Source organism: Callorhinus ursinus, unplaced genomic scaffold, assembly GCF_003265705.2.
Source record: "Callorhinus ursinus isolate GAN/ISIS: 27379988/994484 unplaced genomic scaffold, GSC_fseal_2.0 scaffold116, whole genome shotgun sequence".
Lineage (NCBI taxonomy): Eukaryota > Metazoa > Chordata > Mammalia > Carnivora > Otariidae > Callorhinus > Callorhinus ursinus.
Window position 1 is genome coordinate 1,136,540 of NW_027397178.1, and position 4,969 is coordinate 1,141,508.

General features: G+C 38.2%; 1 pseudogene; it reads left to right on the forward strand.

The window, feature by feature from the left end:
* The first annotated feature begins 1,268 nt into the window (after positions 1-1,268).
* Positions 1,269-2,190, forward strand: LOC112833450 (olfactory receptor 4N5-like; annotated as a pseudogene).
* The last annotated feature ends 2,779 nt before the right edge of the window (positions 2,191-4,969 follow it).

Below are 4,969 nucleotides of genomic sequence, written 5' to 3' on the forward strand. Positions count from 1 at the left end.
TTCATGTCAATAGATATCACAATATATGAGTATTTATTTATAAAATATGTTTCTACAATTATAGCAATATACAAATACATATATAGTAATATACAAAAAAAACCACAAATATAATTCTAAACAGAATTCATAGACTAGATTATAGCCTGAAAAGGGGCAATATTTATGCAAGCAATATTATGACTATTTAAGCACCTAAATAAAACAACACCAATAGATGGACACTGATTATTAATATCCTAATTGGTTTAAAATGAGGAATACACACCTCTTATTTTTCTTACCACTTGTGAATGATAATAAAAAAGAAAAATCATTGCAAAACTAAGAATCTGAAATGCAATTGCTTTATTTTTCTCATCAGTCAAATGAGTATGTCATACTGTATGTTCTACATGATCAATTCCAGCACTAGCACGCTTTGATTATATTGAGATATTCAAAATATTTTATATATTCCGATAAGTTTATATGAAAATATTTGTGGGCAGGATATCATTCGGCTATCATTCTGAGATCTGAGGGAAAAGTAGGTTATGGATACATGGCAAGCAAATAAACATGGATTAGTATTCATTAGTATTTAAGAACAGGGTGTGCAGCAGATTCAGGATTGGGATCCAACCAAGGGTGTACCTAGGGGAATACCTCTATGTTAGGGGAATGCAGGATTCTTGTTTGAGACCCTAAACCAGTTTGGAACAAAGGTGCACAAGGGCACCAAAGCAGAACAGTGTGATAGAAATAAGTAAGGCACACATTTAGAAAACAAGACATAGAGTTACCAACCAGGAAATAGGGATTCTACAGAGCCAAAGGAAAGAAGCACTTGCAAAAGCACTTTGCTCTGTGGGAATGAAGAGAAGCGATGAAAACCCAGCAACAAATCTAAACATTAGAGACGGTGCACCACAGCTAACTGAGAAAACAACACACCTGACAAATTTAATAATGGTTAAGTTTTGTTTTAATCAGGAAATCTCAACTATTCTTCAAGCAAAGTAGCCCAGACTCCTAGGGGAGCACAATTATATAGAAGCACATGGTTAAATGGGAATGAGAGTGTGGTTATGAGAACAATGTCTTAGGGAGGGATCAAGAAATGGAGGGTAGAAGGGTCAGCTCAAAACATAAGACACTTACGGGACATGCATTTTTTTTTCAGCTAGGCAAGTTTTGGATGTGGTAAATAAATGTTTTTATCTGGAGAAGAGCTAAAAAGGTGGTTATAACAGATAATACTTTGTTATTCTGCAGACAGAGGGGAGATGGAGAGGGAGAACAGCACAGTGGTGACAGAATTCATCCTCCTTGGTCTGACCCAGTCTCGACATACTCAGCTCCTGGTCTTTGTGCTAGTCTTAGTTTTCTACCTCATCATCCTCCCTGGAAATTTCCTCATCATCCTCACCATCAGATCAGACCCTGGCCTCACAGCCCCCTTCTATTTCTTTCTGGGCAACTTGGCTTTCTTGGATGCATCCTATTCCTTCATTGTGGCTCCCAGGATGCTGGCGGACTTCCTCTCTGAGAAGAAAATAATCTCTTACGGAGGCTGCATCACTCAGCTCTTTTTCTTGCACTTCCTGGGGGCAGGGGAGATGTTTCTTCTTGTTGTGATGGCCTTTGACCGCTACATCGCCATCTGTCATCCTTTGCACTATTCTACTGTCATGAACCCTAGAGTCTGCTATGCCTTGCTGTTGGCTCTGTGGCTTGGGGGCTTTACTCCATTGTACAAGCAGCCCTTATTCTCCGCTTGCCCTTCTGTGGCCCAAACCAGCTAGATAACTTCTTCTGTGATGTGCCGCAGGTCATCAAGCTGGCCTGCACAGACACTTTTGTGGTGGAGCTCCTGATGGTCTCCAACAGTGGCCTGCTCACCCTGCTGTGCTTCCTGGGACTTCTGGCCTCCTATGCGGTCATCCTCTGCTGTGGTAGGGACATTCCTCTGAAGAGAAGAACAAGGCCCTTTCTACATGTACCACACACATTATCACTGTGTTTCTGATATTTGGACCTGTCATCTTCATCTATACTTGCCCATTCAGAGCCTTCCCAGCTGACAAAGTGGTTTCTCTCTTTCATACAGTCATTTTTCCTTTGATGAACCCTGTGATTTATACTTTTCGCAACCAGGAAGTGAAAGCTTCCGTCAGGAGGTTACTGAGTCGTCACATGGTTTGCTGAATGAAATAGAAGAATGGGACAACAACAAAGGAGAAAATCCAGTTGGAACTGATTAAATCAATTATTCATTAATGCACTAAATCAGTCAGTCAATTTAGCAAATACTACATTTATTAAGTACTTGCAATTTTCAGGCACTATTCTAGCTATGTGAATAAGGCAGGTAAGATTCCAGGTCTCTTGGGGTTATATTCAGGTAGCTAAACACAGATTAAACTATTAAATTGAAAACATATCCAAAAGAGATAGTGCTCTGAAGCAAATAAAAAATAATGTTATGATAAAGTTTGACTGGGAGATGGTAGTTACTTTGCTTTTGGTTGTTAAGCAAGGTCTTTCAGAGCAGGGGTTAGTTGATAACCAGACAACTTGAAAGACACACCCATGGAATTACATGGGGACAGAAAATTCAAGAGACAGAGGATAACTGGTACAAGGGTACAAAGATCTTAGGAACTGGTACATTTCAAGACCACAGAAAGGAATGTAGTAGCTTGTCAAATATGTTGATATATATATAAATAAGTATGTATTAAATACTGACTGTACAAAAAATAGTATGATGTCTTGTTAAGTGAGCGACATGTAATAGGATTATTATTGATAGGACTGGATTAAAATCTGCTTTCTTGTCAAATGTTTTATATTTATATTGTTTCACATTTTCTGCTTCTTTTGGTTTAATTGATAAAGGCAACACAGCTTTAATACTGTAGGATTTACCTAGACATATGGCCCTAGTGGTAAGGCTCCTTTCACTCTGTACTATATCTGCTAGCATGCCTTTCCTGAACTAAGTTCACAAAAACTAGAACGCTCATGTCAATCAATAAGTAAGTAATATACACATCTTGGAATATACTGCTTCTAGAATTTAGAGAGGACTACCAGACATTATGCTTTCTTCTTAGTGATATAGTGACTGAGGTACAAGATGCAATACTTTAACTTTTAAGCTGATATCTTAGCATACTTGCCCTATATAAACTCTCCAAAACTTCACAATGTGGCAGGACCCTGCCATCTTCAATGAATGAGGTTTTTGTCCTCACACTTTATCCTTCACAGTGACTTAATCTGGGAAGAGAAAAATGTTTTTCTTATGCTCTATCTTAGGAATATTGAAAATTTCACTTAATGCCCCTATAAGTAATTATACATATATATGTCCTTGACTAAAATTATTGGTATGCTAGTAACCAACCATGATTATAGTGTTATAGTTAAATTAGATGGAGGTTTATTTTCTAGTGTAAAATAAATCATCTTAGTCCAATGTTGATATGGTAGTACCACAGTATCACCAGAGACTCCAAAACCTCCTGTGTGTGTGGTTTTTTTTATAATTTGTCACAAAATGTCTGTAAAAATTTCACACACCACACTTGTATTCCAGAAAGACTGAATAATAAAAGGATGTGTGCCATTATAGGTTCATTTTCCTTCCAATTCATTCTTTTCATTTCTATAAATTTGCCGTATCATAGGCAGCCCTTATCCATGAAGACTGAATTTCCAGGACCCTAAGTCACTTGACCTCCAAATGGTTACAAATGAGTGTCACTGTTAGATTAACATAGGGTGGGCACGTTCTGCGTGGAGCACTGGGTGTTATGCACAAACAATGAATCATGGAACACTACATCAGAAACTAATGATGTAATGTATGGTGATTAACATAACAATAAAAAATTTAAAGAAAAAAAGGTTTAACATAGGGTGGAAGGAAAGGACACCAAATAACACACACACACACACACACACACACACACACACACACACACACTCACACTGCCTTAACCCAAACATCTGCAGTACTTCTGTGGCTCACTCTGGAACTCAGCAACACTTCCATGGCTCTAGCTCTCCTAGTGAAATGGGCCACACCACTTCTGACTTTTGTATATAAGCTGTTATAACCAGAATAATGGTCTTCCAAATAAGTCCACACCCTAACCACAGAACTTGTGAATATGTAACCTTACATGGCAAAAAGAACTTTGCAGATATAATTGTTTATGAACCTTCAGATGGGGAGATTATCCTGGATAATCCGGGTGGACTCAATCTAACACGTGAATATTTAAAAGCATTGAAACTTTCATGCATCCAGAGAAAGAAAGAAAAAAGCCAGGAAGGATGAGACTTGAGGAGGCTTTAATGCACTGTTTCTGGCTTTGAAGAGGAAGAAAACATGATCAAGGAATATAGGCAATGCCTAGAAAGTGAGAATAATCCCTGACTAAAAATCAGCAAGGAAATGGAGATGTTATTCTACAACCACCTGGAACTAAAGTTGGCCCATAGCAAGCATGAGTCTGGGAACAGTTTCTCCCTCAAAGCCTCCAGTAAGGAATACTGTCCTGCCAACAACTTGATTGTATTCCAGTGAGACCAGTGTTGGATTTTGGACCTACACAACTATGAGATAATAAGTTCGAGTTGAATGAAGTCTCTATGTTTATGGAAACTTGTTAAGGGAGAAGAAGAAAATGGAACATATGGCCACACCCTTGGGCTGTGGTAAGACTGTGTCTTCTCTTGTTCCCTCTAGTTTAGACTGGCGGTAGCTTCCAGTTGATGTTCATCTTTGGTTTCCCTGAACATTTGCTGTTAGCATTTCAGCCTTATTGTCACTAGAGTAATTAAACTCCTTCTGTTTTATATATGTACCATGTTTAACTGATAACATTTGACTATAAATATTTATAGTACTTAGTGTTAGTATAAAGACTAACACTTTCCCAATTAGATCTGAGAAAATATGGAGGTGGGGAGA